The sequence below is a fragment of the Eumetopias jubatus genome, unplaced genomic scaffold, assembly GCF_037043125.1.
Source record: "Eumetopias jubatus isolate StellerSeaLion01/CBP00866 unplaced genomic scaffold, mEumJub1_p1.0 scaffold_3, whole genome shotgun sequence".
Classification (NCBI taxonomy): Eukaryota; Metazoa; Chordata; class Mammalia; order Carnivora; family Otariidae; genus Eumetopias; species Eumetopias jubatus.
In genome coordinates this window covers 89,600,012-89,615,427 of record NW_028274809.1, presented here as the reverse complement: position 1 = coordinate 89,615,427, position 15,416 = coordinate 89,600,012, and positions in this window count along the sequence as shown.

Sequence of the window (15,416 nt, the reverse complement as noted above, 5' to 3'; positions counted from 1 at the left end):
GGAAGGAGTCACATTTCATTGAACTTCCTTCCCATGAAAAGTAACTAGTCCTTTAACAAAAAAAGGGAAAAAGAAAGAAGGAAAGATAGTTGTACAATGACTGCAGGTTCAACAGCTCAGATTCAGACAGGAACAAGGAGGAAAAATGAAATATTTCTGAGTTCAAGGGCTTCCATTCAAGAGCCAGAGAGACAGGTTTTGAAATCATGGGGCTAGTCCTTTGACTTCTAGAGCCACTGCTTAGGTTTTTATTTCATCTTTTTTTTTTTTTTTTAATCTGACACTGTCAGAAAGATTTCTAAGTATTTGCAGGCTACTCACATGTTGGAGTCCCAAAGAAGTTTGGGAAGTATCATAGAGGTTGTGATAATACATTGTTTTTTTCTTATGGAATAGGCCAGAGGTTCTATTTTAAATCTTCTTTAACATAAAATAAACATAAGAAATTCTCAGATAGGAACTTGAGGCAGAATAAAGCAAATCTAACCCATGACACAGGATTTTGTCACAACAGAGGCATCAAATAGCTTCGATGTATTGCTTCATGAGGAGGAATTTTGTGTCACTAATTTTCCATTATTGGGGTTATGCAGGGAGCTGGGCTGCAAGGAAAAAGAAAACATTCCTCAGGTTATTGACCTTATATGCTATTCAGGTGGGAAAAAGAAAAAGAGGTTTGCATCAATACAGGTGGATGTAGAAGGAGATAGAAAGAAGAAACACAAGATGCTATGAATTTCTGACCATGTTATTGTGAACAAAGTCTTTCATCTGTATATCCATTGATTCATTATTCTTCAACTATTTCTGAATATATCCTATGAGTCAAATGCAACATTACTCATTTATTTATTTTAAGATTATTCTTGTAGGACATTAGGTACATTTATTTTTTAAAGTACATTTATTGAAAGAAAGAATCAGAAGTGTAAGAAAACACCTAAGTAATTATATGTGTGTGCATACATACATACATATGTACATACATGTAATTTGATGTAACTTTTTTTAACTTTTTATTTTGAAATAATTTTAGTTTTAACCAAAGCATTGCATAAAGAAGAGTACAGAGAATTGCTTCTAGGTATTTATGTCAAAGAAATGATCAGGCACATATTCATGGATTTATAAATGAGGATGTTCATTTCAGTGTTATTTATGAGCAAAATTGTGTGAATGATTTAAGACAACATCAATTGAGGACCAGTTAAATAAATTAGCATATACTCATGTTATCAAATATTTATAGCCATAAAAATGGTGTTAAAATTAAATATTTTTGTCTCTATCATAGCCACAATGTTATTATATGCTCTTATGGACACATATAAAATATAAAGGAAGTTTATACCTAAATAGTCGTTACCTCCAGGAGATGACTGTAGTGTTTCCTATCTAGTATATGTTAAGGTGGTCGAGTTTTGTCAGACAAAAAGAATTTGAGGAATCAATATCAGCTAAATAAATCAGAACTATTGGCCTACGATCCTCTGTCTCTTATAGCATTGTCTCACCTAAGTTTAAGTTTACATGTTAGCAGAGAATATGACTCTGCGCCTTATGATACCTTCAGTGACATAGAAAGGTGGTTACCACGTAGAAATCCCATCCACCTTCTTGCAGATGCTTTAAAGTCCACAGATGGAGATGGGGTTTAAATACCTACACATCACGAAGAAGTAGAACAATGACTTAAATTCACATTGTGTGTCAATATTAATAATATATCCCTCTTTAAGAAGGGAATTTTGAAGAAGGCAGAGAGAAGTGGTTGAAGATAAACCTGCCTTCAAGGGGAAAAAGACAGGGAGACAAGTTTCTGGACACTAAGATAGTTATCCCTGACTTCTGATTTTACAGATTTCCTGAGGGTTAACTTCACTTATTCATACAAAAGGCCATGTTGTATGATCTTGAAGTTATCTGCTTTTTCTTTTATTTCAAAATATAAGAATATATTTTGAATTTATTCTATTTCTCTTGTTCATCGATGGTCTTTCCTAGTAGATTGGAAGTTCCTTGAGATTAGAAGCTCTTTTTTTTCTATACCATTACAATCCTAGTTCTTGGATTTTTTGCAAATAATACACATCTAAAATTCTTCATTGAGTCAATGTACATCTTTAGGAAAAAAAAACAAGAGAAAACGTTTTGGAAACATATAGATCTGGTTGGTTACTGGCCCTGCTACTTACTACTTCCTTCTTTCCTTTTTTCCCTGTTTCCTTGCTTTCCCTTCTTTTTTCCATCTAGAAATATTTACTTCACAGAATACCAACAGTATATGAGGCCCTGTGCTAAGTTTTACTCAAGCAAACCAAAAATCTCATAGCCTCAATTTTTATCAATGACAAAATAAAGATAAAATAGTTATCTTGTAGAGTGGTTGAAAACATTCAGTGCAATGAGGAATAATGTATTTTAGGCTTCTTGCACTATTTTCACAGTTTGTTAACTTAATAAATAATAAATGATAAATAGTAATAGTATTATAGTAATGTATAATTGTATATTCTTTTTGCCTTTATTCATTTATCTATATTAATATCACAGGTATTTATTGAGTACTTGCCTGATCCAGAAAGTGTTCTATAGATTTTGAATGTAAAGATGAATAAGACAGTCTTTGTTCTCTGGGATCTCATCACAGTGGAGAATGTTTCATGGGGGTACTAAGATACCAATTTGCATTCTTTGTCCATGTTGGATGGTCCCCCAAATACGATATTTTTCCAAAGTGCAGTGAAAAGCTCTTAAAGCAAGTTAGTCTAAGTCACTCACAGAGGTTACAAGATTGTCTTGAGTAATTCACTACTTGGCTGACCTTAATGTGACAAGGTGAAGATCAAATGAATGAAAGCAAGTGAGGTTTTTTTCTTCAAGACTCCGTATTTTTTTCCCCCAAGACTCCAACTTTTTAAGGGGAGACATTGTCCAGCCTTGCTCTCAGTTGGCCTAACGAGGCTACCGGTCAAATGCCATGTGGACTGGTGATAGGATCTGTATCTCAGAGTCTAGAATAAATATGACAGCCTTCCCCAAGGCTTCTAGAAACAGAAAGCAGGAGGTAAGTTGACCTGGATTCCAGCAAGAGCCATGGAAACAAACAATATTGAGGGGATAAGAAGATAAACAAAACTTTGGGATAAAGCTAAGCTTTACATTGAATGAAATCAGAATGAACAAGGTAAAATATCAGAGACAGTTTTGGGCAGATCTTTTTCCTCCTTACTGGTCATTTCTCATATAATGCATAGATGGATCTTTCTAGCTCAAAGGTATAGCATTGAGACAGACTCAGACAGACTCTCAATTTCTATAGAGTCTCGAGGTCCTTGGACTATGAACAAAGAGAGCATGGATTAGAGAATGGGACAAGGAAAGTCTGCCTTAAGTCTGCAGATGGGGATTCACGGCAATCTCTTCTAGACAAGTGCTAAAAATGCTAGAAAATTCCTGCGGGCTCTAGTGAAGGACATGTCAGCTACCATTCTAGACTGAACCCAACTGACTTGAAATTACAAATGCAGTCAAAATAGAGTGTTCGGGAATCTCTATGATACACAAATTGGAGGGAAAAACATAAGGGAGATTTTGTTGGCTATGAAGAAATTTTCTTTTGGGTCTAAATAGAGACAATTTAGTCTCCAATGACAAGTCCCTCTAATTATGTTTCAAAGAAAATTGGGATCTTAGGAAGCAAATCTATGTACTACTTTAAGTACAGGATTCCTGGATGAAAAGCTTCCCTTTAAGCATGAATAGTTCAGAGGTTGGGAGCCAAAGGGAAGCAGTATTTGCTTTCCCTGCTTCCTAGCTACAACGCTAAAGTAAGCTCCCACATAGGCAGCGGGAAATGAGTTCTGACTGGGGCAATTGTATAAATGTCACTGTAAGCTGTTATCAGTTTTTTTTTTTTTTTTCCTTTCTGAGTCCCAGCATCATCTTTCATGGGTACTGGATTACTTAAGATAAAGAGAGGGCTTAGATATATTGCCACAATAAAAACAAAGATGTCTCAGACACTGGCTTTATAACATTAGCTACAGATGGAGACTGCTTGAAAGGATGTGTGAAAATAAAAGCAAACCCAGCTCACTCATTGCTCAGGCAGTAATGAGAGTCACACTCTCCAAAGACCCTGGACACTTACTGATTTATCCATTACACACTTTGCATCTTACTTGAGTCAATTCTTTAAATGCAAGACCACTACAATGCAAGCCACAATGTCTTTTAACATATATTAGGTGAAGCATCTAGAATTTTACTAATAAATCTGGATTCTGTGAGTGAAGCCCACTCGACTTTCTGCATAGTAATATGCATATCCAAGAGTGCCACCTCAGGGAATGAGCACATACCTGTCCCCTTGTCTGATTGAGAGGTGGACTAGGAATCGACATTAGCCTCTGAAGTACCCCATAGAAGAGTAAGCTACGTAAGAAAGTAATTGCAATTTTGTACGTCTGTGAAAGAAAGGAGGCCTGAGCAAAATAAAAATAACCTGTTGGCTTTTGGCTATGTTTTCCATTAGATAATGGGGGCAAAATAATCGTATATTAATTCTTAGAGAATCTTAATTCAGAAATTTGTGGTCGGTCCAGATTGTATTTTTGCTCCTGATTGTTCATTTCCTCCTCTGAAGGAGGATCATACTTCATGCTCCATTGACTTGAAGTGTCTTCTTGTGGCAGGAGTATATGTCCCTGCTCCGTATGACTTTCTTTGGCCTATGCAATGTAAGCAGAAGTGCCAAAACATCACCCCTGCTAGCAGAATATTAAGAGCAGTTGTATTGAATGGCCTTACCTCTTTGCCCTCCGCCACCAGACTGCTTTTTCAACTTGGGTCCTAGGAATTAGAACACAAGGAAAGTAAATAGGAATCAAGCTGCAGTGGGTAGATGTGAGTGGGAGGTAAATGCCATTGCAAATCCAGAGATTTGGGGGTCATTCGTCACCACAGCATGGTTTAGCAAAAGCTAATTAATATGTGATCTCACAATAAAAATAAATGTATACTGAACGAACATAGCCTTTAATATTTCAAGTATTCTTACTGAACTCACCCATCTCTTCATTCAACAACACATAATCAATTGCCATTTGTTTGGATTTTTTTTTTAAGATTTTATTTATTTGAGAGCGAGAGACAGAGATAGAGAGAGAGAGCAGGGGCATTCTAGGATTTTCGCCTACCTCTTTCAACTCAGAGTTCAAGATGCTTTCTACTATACCATGTTATACGGTTGGGTTCTATAACATCTATTTTATTTTCTAGAGCAGGAAAGTTCTCTGGTTTGTTCTCGGTCCCCAAATTGCCCAACAAAAATATGTATTGAAAAGAAAACTTCTAGATTTGCTATACATCACTTGTGAAAAATCGTTCAAGAAATAATTCCTCAACTCATTCAGTCTCATTAGTTTTCTCCTTTGAGGGATGGAAAAATGGAACTTTCTAGCAAAAATCAAATTTGTGCATGACAGCCCCTTGAGCTCAGAGGTCAAAGGATGAATTTGGACTGCTTCAGTGCATTCCCATCCATTCAATCTTTTGTCATGCTTGCACGGCAGGTAGGGTTTGAAAAAGAATCTGCCCTTGTCTAGAAGGAAAATTTTTTTAAATGACTGAAAATAATCAGACCTATGCGGAGAGCAGCCACTGCCAATGCCACTTCCCAGGGCTCAAGGAAACCTCTGTTAATCCTTAGGATTGGCAAAATGTTTCAAAAGTAATTTTCATGGCCCAAGATAGTCTAAGATTATGGAATTGTGTGATTATATTTGAGGGTGGGATAAGAGGTTAGAAGAAGCAGGAGAGAATTTTTCAAGGCAAAATCTCAAAAAAGATCGAGGACTTCCAAGAATGCACAAAAGGGAGCACAGGCAGGTAAATCTAAAGCCAATGACACTAAATGCCAATATACCGGTCAAGCTCGAAGGTCTCATTGACTTGACTAGTGCAATTTCAATTTTAGCTCCCAAGCTCATTTTTCCTAGGGCTGAGTAAAAAGTAAAGAACAAGGGTCAGAAATAGGAATAAGCATTTGAAATAAAAATCGAAAGTAGAAATCTCTAATTGACTCTTGTCCTAACTCACTTTTAAAAAACTCTGTTTCCATGTATATGATGCACTTACGTTTAAGAAGAAATGGCATGGCAAATTCAGAAAAGCTGGTGGTATCAAGTGACTGCGTATTTTCCAAGCCCCCGACTTTCAAAGTCAGAGCCGTGTTTCCTGTGGGGACTGTGAAATGCAGGTGTTACAAAAGCATAGGGAGGATTTCATCACCTTGCAGCACACACACTTTTATGATTTATTACGTATTAATGATGTCTACATTCAAAGAAGTAAAAGATATGGTCAGATTTATTTTTGAGATCGTGGGCCTCCCTTTCTTGGTGGGCCACACCTTCTTCCTCTCTTTACGTCAGAGAGAGTCCCGTCCTCAAGGGTTTTCAATTGCTACCTCTTTCAAAACAACTCTTTGCTGAGCAGAGCAGTCTTCAAAGGATTTCATCTTGGTTTATATGTCCACTGGTCCCTTTCTTCACGGGGACCCGGGCTTGGCCTCTCTGTTGAAGGATGGGTCATCTACCCCAGGACAGAAGCCACGAAAACACCCCCAACCATCTCTGCAATAAGACTAGGTGAAATCTTAGAGTTTTCAGCACTGGGAAGTGAGACAAATAAAAGCAGTTTTACAACCTGAAGAATTTTAATCCAGGATCTGCTGCCAACGAAGGGAGAGAGTTTTAAGTATAAGTAGACTGGAAAAATAGTTTAAAATCCTGAGACAATACTTATGTAGTAGGGGGGAGAGTTAAGAATGGCAGTTTTGTTAACAGTCACAAATACTACAAGGATATAAAAATATTCTTCAAAGATTACATTAAAAGAAACCTAAATGGAACTGTAATTGCATGATGAGATGCTATTTTTTTAAAGTTGAGACATTTCTTTTTTATTCCATGAAATAACTTTTCCCTATTATAATTACATACATTTAATTTGGGGAAACAGTCTTACTTTGATGGGAGCCTCTAGATGTTTAAAATTTCATGTCTCCAAAGAGACAAAACCCGAAATCTAATCAGATCATTTGTACAACTCAGTGCTCAGAAGCTCTGAACTCGATATCCATTTCTCTTTTGATCTTATGATACTATCTTAAATTTTGCAACCTATTGTCTGGCTACACTGGAGAAGTAATCAATGAACACACCTGATATAAACTGGGAAACAAGGGGGAAAAATGCATTGAAAATAAAATGAAAGTGGGGAGTAACTAAAGTTGTTACTCCTGCAACTGGTCTTGAGGGTCTGTTTATATCTTGACTCCACAACATCATTTTCCATTATCTGTTCTCTTCTCTTCAGCATCTCAGTAGGTTGGGGTCTCTTCCTGGTGAGTGACTCAGACTTTAACTGATGAGGATTGCAGACACTGAACAGTCTTGACAATGTGAGGTGAGTGTGGCACAAGAAGGTACACTGAAAGTCACCTTGGATCGTGTCTTACTTCTCCTCTCTGCTCTCACTGTACAATTTTTTGATGATCACCATCAGTCACCTCAAGCCACAGTACTCTCCTTTGTGCCTGTTTATGCTGTCTTTGGACGATCCCAAACTGGCCAAAAACCCGACTGAACTTCCAATTAAGTGGAATCATCGGGGGTCCTCTGGTGGAAGTGTTCTTCTTTAGGTAATCAAAAACAAAGAGTCACATACAGACTGCCTAATGGGAAACAGAAGCCCTGTGAATTACAAGATTATATCAACCTGGGTCACACAATCATTTTTGAACTAATGCGTCTGTTGCCTTTTTTTGAGAGATGTACACTTAGTATTTTTGTATATCTATTCTCAAGCGCTGTTCCCACATCCCCTACCCGCTCCCTTGCTCTCTCTCTCCTCTATGTGTTAGTTAGGATCAGTTTAGGAACAAAGTCAATATGAGTGGATAGGACAGGGAGGGAGTTATGGGATTAAAGGTCTAGAATGGGAGGTAATAAATTCATTACCTGTTGGTAGTTAAGTTCACAAACAAATGTCTGTTATCAGAAAAGGTAGATGAAGAGCAGAGGAGAATGAGGCCAACCGGAAACTGTCAAGCAATCTGTGCCTGCCCATCACTGCATGGGACCTCAAAAAGGAATTCAGAGCAGAATGACTGCTACTTCATTTCTGCTTTCCTAATTTGCTTAAGTTTGTCTTTTGTCACATTTCTAAATTCTTTCTAAACTAGAACCACATAGTTTCCAGATTAGCCAAATTGTCACAGCTCAGTCCACCACACTGGGCACCTATATTTGTGTCTGTGTGTGTAAAATTGTTATACTATTAGATTAGTATAGTAATTATAGCTTTGTATATATCTTTAACACTTAAACTATGAGCATTTGCCCATGCCATCAGGTTTTACGTGAATCTACCAAAAAAAAAAAAAAAAAAATCCAAGGAAAAGCACATCGGGAGCAGAGAAGTGGAAGTAACATTTTAATTGTCCCTTGATGGATGGGGGAAAAATATAAAACAGAAGGTGGCATTCAGGCAGAGGAAATAACATAAACAAAGAATGAGGAGCATGTATAATGTGTTTAGGGAACAGCTAGTAGCTTGCAGTAGACAAAATACAGGGTAAATACAGTATTTAGAGACATGATAGAAAAATAGATTCAACTAGATTGAGACTGACCTTAAACTCATGTCAGAGAGTTTAAACTTAATGCTATGGACAATGGGGAGCCAATTAATATTTTTAAGCTTGGGAGTGGCGATGAGGTTTGCTTTTTAGATAAATCACTCATGAGGAAATATCGGAACTGGATTAGAGAGGCCCTGGGAGTAGAGCAGAGGGAACTGTTAAGAGATAATTGGAAGCGTTCTGGAAAGACACAATTCAGAATTAACTAGGGCAGGGGCTATGAGAAATGAGATAAAAAGAGAAATTTGAAATTCATGATGGTGGCCAAATCAATGGCTTCATGACTAAATATGGAGACTGGGGCATAAAAATGTGTTAAAGTTGATTTTGAGTAGTCTATCTTGGGTAGATATATGGAGAGTAAAGCTAATTTAAATTCATACTAGAGGCATTTTAGGCTTGAAATAGAGTGAGCATTACACAATATAGCCAGAATTGTTACAGTGGTCTTCAAGGGAGTCCCCATAAAGCCAACCATCAACTGCTTAAAGTAGTGGTTTCCAGGTATAGTATATCATCCAAATCATGAGATGAGGGATAGAGGAATTGAAGGCATAGAGGAGAGGGGCCATGGCTTGAAAACACATCACATATCAAGTTATATTCCAGACAATCCCAAATCAGATTCTTAACAGATAGGGTCAAGAGATCTGTAATTTGAAGTTCTCCCAGTGATTCTGATAGTCTGCCAGGTTAGTGAGCTTGATGGCTGATCTGAACAACTTCAAGAGTACTGATCACAACACAGTTTTTGTGAATGTGAAGTGCACAATGTACATAGCACTAAGCAGTGACCCTGGTTATGAAGAACCAAGAGTCTTATTTTTTTTTTTTTAAGATTTTATTTATTGGAGAGAGAGCACACAAGGGGGGGAGGGGCAGAGGGGGAAGTAGACTCCCTGCTGAGCAGGGACCCCCCCCCCCCACATAAGACTCAATCCCAGGATCCTGGGATCATGACCTGAGCTAAAGGCAGACCCTTAACAGACTGAGCCACCCAGGCTCCCCCCTCACCCCCCAAGAGGCTCCTTAATGAGAAAATAACCATAGGAAGATCACAAATGGAATAGAATGTAAATAAGCAAAAATAATCCCAGATTAAATTAATAAAAACATAAATTTTTCTAAGGATGATCATACTGCAGGCCACAACATACTGAGATAGTAACAGTAGCAAAGCTTCTGTTGTGCAAACTTGCAACCTTGCCTTTACATTCTTTAAGCCCTAGAGTGTTCAGACTCAGGAAGGCAAGAACTTTGTTCTTTACTGCTGTATCCCTAGCACCTAATACAGAGACTGGCATATAAGTGCTCAATAAATATTCACAGATGACTTTAGTCATTTATTCAGCATATAATAAGTGTTGAATAAACTAAGCTTCGTGTATTTTTTTAAGACTTTTGCTAAGTGTCAAAATCACAAAATCACATAAACAAGATATTGTCTGTGCCTTAAAGGAGTGAATGGCTTAAGAGTAGAAGATAAGGGTGCCCGGGTGGCACAGTTGGTTAACTCTTGGTTTCGGCTCAGGTCGTGATCTCAAGGTTGTTGGATTAAGCCCCCTGTTGTCCTCTGTGCTCAGCAGGGAGTTTACTTCAGATTCTCTCTCCCTCTCTGTCCCTCATGCTCTCTTTCTCCCTCTAAAATAAATAAATAAATCTTTAAAAAAAGACTTAAAGATAGGTTCATAGGTAAACAAATAAGATCAAGGAAGTGTTGCAGGTGGATGGAGTAGAGATGAAGCAAGGAAGCCTCTCAAGTCAACCACAAGTACAGAAGCCTAGCTAGGATCAGACATCTGAAGACCAAAATGACATTGCAGTAGAGATGTGCAAGGGCACAATAATAAAAAATCAAAAATGCATACTCAAAGCTAAGTCATTTTTTATATTTGCCTTTATTACATGACTTTTGTTAATGTGAATTTGCTCAGCTGTTGATAAAAATCTGGAAGGACCACAGAGATGTTTTGTCAGTATACTCTGTACCCTGTGAACTTGGTTTTGGGACACATTAAGGATAGCTTTTCTGGTCCTTAAAGGAACAATTCTCTTTGGGAATTAAAATATGCCATGATTCTGTTTTTTCCTACTATTACTGTATGACTTCTTGTCATAAACTTGATTCTCTAAATATCTTTAAAATGGTGTTTTGTCCTGAGACAAGATGTCACAATAGAAGAAGGTACATAACACTAGAGAAACATAGAAGACAGAGTTATCCATTCTACTAGCCTGAGAGACCCATGATTCTTCCACCATTTTTTTTTTTTCAACTTATCAGCCTTTTTGACTTTCTGGAGAAGACATTAGTTAAGCAAAGTCTTAGAATATAATTAGAGCTTGAGTAGGTAGATGGATCTGGGAATGAGAAAAATATCACATGAGGAAGAAGCAGGTGACCACAGACATTTTGCAGATAATGTTGCTTTCCAGGGATAGCAGAGATTTCATAATGGCTGGAGTGAAGGCCAAAAGGAACAGGAACTCTAGAGGTGTAAATAGGGGTCAGATTGTGCTTTGTTCACTTCCATGTCACCGGAATCTAGGACAGTGCCTAAACATAGTAAATGCCTGCTTTATTAAAAATAATTTAATAAGCCAAGGTATTGTAGAAACAGTTTGGAATTTATCCAAGAGGAAACGGGAAACCACTGAAGGATTTAAAGTAGATGAATAATGAGATGGGTTTTATTTCGTAAAGGTCAGCTTAGCAGCACTGTGGTATTTTGAGCCATTAAGAGTATAAAGATCAATTAGACGATTATTGCAATGGTCCAAACAAGAGTAAAGTAGGGTCTCAAAACAGAATAACAGTTGAAATAGAGAAGTGCCTAAGGAAATCTATTTTTAAGTCTCGGGGAATGAGTGGATGTGAAGCCTAATAGTTGAGGATGGCTGTTGGAAGGAATTCACCAAGATAAGAAATAAAGGAGAAAAGGTTTGGGGAAAGATCATTAGTATAGTTTTGTGCATAGTACGTCCTTTTTGAGATGTTTGTGGGATATTCCTGTAAGGATATGCAGAAAGTACTATGGACTTGGATCTCAAAAAAATAGTCTAGTCTGGAGATGCAGTTTTGAGAGCAACTGACATAGGGTCTGTCATTAACACATATGTGATAGTTAAAACATGTGAGCGGATGACTTTCTCAAGAAGAATACCAACTGAGAAAAAAGAAAACTGGTAAAATATTTAGTATTGCAAGGTGGTAGAGAAGGAAGAACCTTCAAAAGAAGCTGAGAATCTCTGAGAATAACAATAAACTCAAAAGGGAAAAATAAAAGTCATAGGGAATTAGTAGTTCATGATCTAGGGTAACCAAGTACCTAACTCTATGAACTCATGGCTGAAGAATAGCTAATATTTTGAAAGGCAGAACTGTTAACTAAACAAATCAAACCCGTTTGTCAGGTTTGTGCCATCAATTAATATGAGTACGAAACAAGCTATCAGTTAAGCAAGTTTATATGTCATTTTTCTTAAAATTGTTTTGTCTTCTCAAATAATCCTTTTTTATTGGAATTTCCTAAATTCCTGAGTTAAAAGACTTCTTGAGATATTTTATACTAAAATTGCCTAAAATTTCTGAGAGCCAAATAACTGCAGTTTGCAAAATAAGTAACTGCCTCAGGACTATTAAACATCTGGATATCTTTCCTAAGTATTTGGATAAATAAATATTATATCTCAGAATTACTGTTTGTGATTTGAGTTTTGCAAATACAAGTTCTTCAAACACAAGGGCTTGCATATAATAGTTTCTCTATAAAGATCATGGTAAAGACAGAACTGTACTGGCACAGGATCTCTGATCTTGAGATATCGAGTTATATGAATAAAAAATGAGAGTTCTGACGTTAATTATAAACATAACTGTAAGATCAAGCAATTTGAACAGACATTTTGAACCATTCCACCCCCAATACACATGCACACTGGCCTTTAAAGAAAGATGACTCTTAATGGATAAATCTGCCTAATGGCCTTTCTATGTTACTTTCACTTAGAGCTAATTGACTATGGATTGAGGAAGATTAAAAATGGATGCTTATGGCCTAAGGTGCCAAGGAATCTGACCATGCCTCTATAGAATACCAAATTTCCCAGGAAAAGTTTCTAGAAGCAAGTTGCCTACTAATATCTTTTACCACCTATCCACCTTTATGTTGTTCTAATTATTGTGGTGAGATGGAAAAAAAAATGAGACTTTATTATAAGTTGGAGATTTATAAAAATTTGTGTAAAGTCAGGTATGGAGAAAAATATCTCCCAAGACCTATGGTCTTCCATGTGGCAGGCAAATTCCTCCAGTGTTTGACTAGCAAAAGGCCTTAGAACCCTAGAATCTTTTAAATTATAGCAGGCTCTGGTAAGTTTTGGTAGTTTTAATAAGTAATGTGGAAATTAAATAGGAAATATCAAATAATGTAACTAGAGACACTTAGTTCATTTGGAATATACATGGGACTAGAATTTAAAAACTCCAATCTCCAGAAATAATGCTTGTCCATTTGTATGTTTATTTGTTTTAACTAATCTTTACTGCTCTTGACAGCCAACTCAGAAAATCAAGGTTTCCAGAGGATACTTATCTCATGAAATAATTTTGTTGCACTGTGAGCAATGTGATTGAAGATTGACCTTCCTAAGCCAAGTCAAGAAGTTTTTTTAATACAAACTCAGATTGTGATAAAATGAAGTTAAAAAGAGACATAATTGGTTGCACACACACTAATACATCATTGAGCTCCCACTAATCTTTTAATCTATTTAATTCAGAAACCTTAAATTAGATGTAGAAGAAACTCATGCTATTAACCACAACAGTGGAACAACCCATTAGCAATGGACCATGAAGTTACATCTCTTTCCCCTCTTGCAATAAGAGCGGTCAAGTGCTTTGATTGATTGGAACATCTTCTGTGTTTTTTAACTGCATAAAGAAGTTGTGTCTAATTTACCTTAAACTCTATGGAAATCACATTAAAATTATATGAAGATAAAAGTGCGTCCTATAGATCACACTAGTTTATACTATGTTCCAGAATTAGGATGAATGATTATCTTGAATAGTTTTAAATGACTTAGAGTGAAAATGGAGAAAGCATTTCCTTATTTCAAGCCATTTACTGATCAGTCATGGTCTATAACTTATTACTATATATATCCATATATATCCAAATATTATCCTCTCCAAGAGTCCTTCTGTGACTAACTGAAAGAGTAATCCCAAAGATTATTACACGATTTTATTTTATTAATTGTACTAAACCTTTTTTAAAGAAAACCTTATGTGTCCATCTGCTTTTCTCTCTCTTTTTTAAAAGATCTTATTTATTTATTTATTTGAGAGAGAAAGAAAGAGAAAGAGCATGCCCAAGCAGGGGTGGAGAGGAATAGAGAGAGGGGGAAAAGCAAACTCTCCACTGAACAGGGAGCCTGAAATGGGGCTGAATCCCAGGATCCCAAGATCACAACCTGAGCCAAAGGCAGACACTTACCCTACTGAGTCACCCAGGTGCCCTTCAATTTGCTTTTTTCTTTAATCGTTCTGCATAATTAAAATAGAAGCTCTATCAGTCCAGTGGCTTTGCCTGTCTTTGTCACTTCTGAATTCTCTTTGCCAAAAGTGTTATCTGCTATAAAGGAGAAGTTTAATATTCACTATACATTCATTAAATAGTTGGATAAATGAACGAACTTTTTATTATAATGATATTGCCAAAATGTTCTACAATTCATGGCTTATAGTCATATCTTTACTAAAGCCAGATTTTCAAACACAAAATATTATTTCTAAAATCAGTCAAAAATCTTTTGACAGATCAATAAGCAGAAGCTCAAAAACTAAAGAAACATGAACACATTAACAAGTATGAACACCAGCAAAAGCAGGAAAAGGTGACAAGTATTTTATCTTTCTGCATCATTTGGCACAAATACTAAGTTTATGGTTAATTGATAAAGGTAAGTACTATCCCTGCCCTCCTTTCCAATTCTATGCATTGATTCACCTAAATGTGTATTCTTTAAATATCTACCTATCATCTAACTGTCCCTAATTCTTACCTATATCCAACCTAGGAAAAAAATGTTCTGATAGACAAATACTAATTCCCCAAGCACATCCCTTAAGTTAAGAGCACAAGCAGTAAAACAACACATAAGTCCTTCAGAGAAAATAACTTAAAGACTCTTGAAAGCAGTTTGTTGGAATGAAAAAACAAACAAACAAACAAACAAACAAAAAAAACCCCAACGGATTTGGGAGGATTTCCGGTTTCCTCTCAGGGATCTAAAGAGCAAGAAAGAACATCACTTCCACCCATAAAAGGAAAAAAAAAAAAAAAAAGCTGAACAAAGGCAAAGCTATGAATTTTCTTGAACCTGAGTCTAGGTTATTGGCAGCTACCTGATCCAAAATCTAAGGCGAGGCAGGTGTCCAGTCTAGGGACTTATGACATGCACACTGACTTATTTGGAGTAAGCACAACAGGATTCTGACAACAAGAGTTCAACTGGAAAGGTGGGAGAATTTGATAGAAACTCTCCTTGTACTAGCAAGAGGGTATGAGCCCCTGAGGGCCACGTAACATGGGGAATCTGAGTCTTTTTTAGGGTTTTTCTTCACAAACTCCACTGGGCACTCACAGAGAGGATTGGAGAAAGTTGTAAGAAAATGTGCCCTGTGGTATTATCCTCA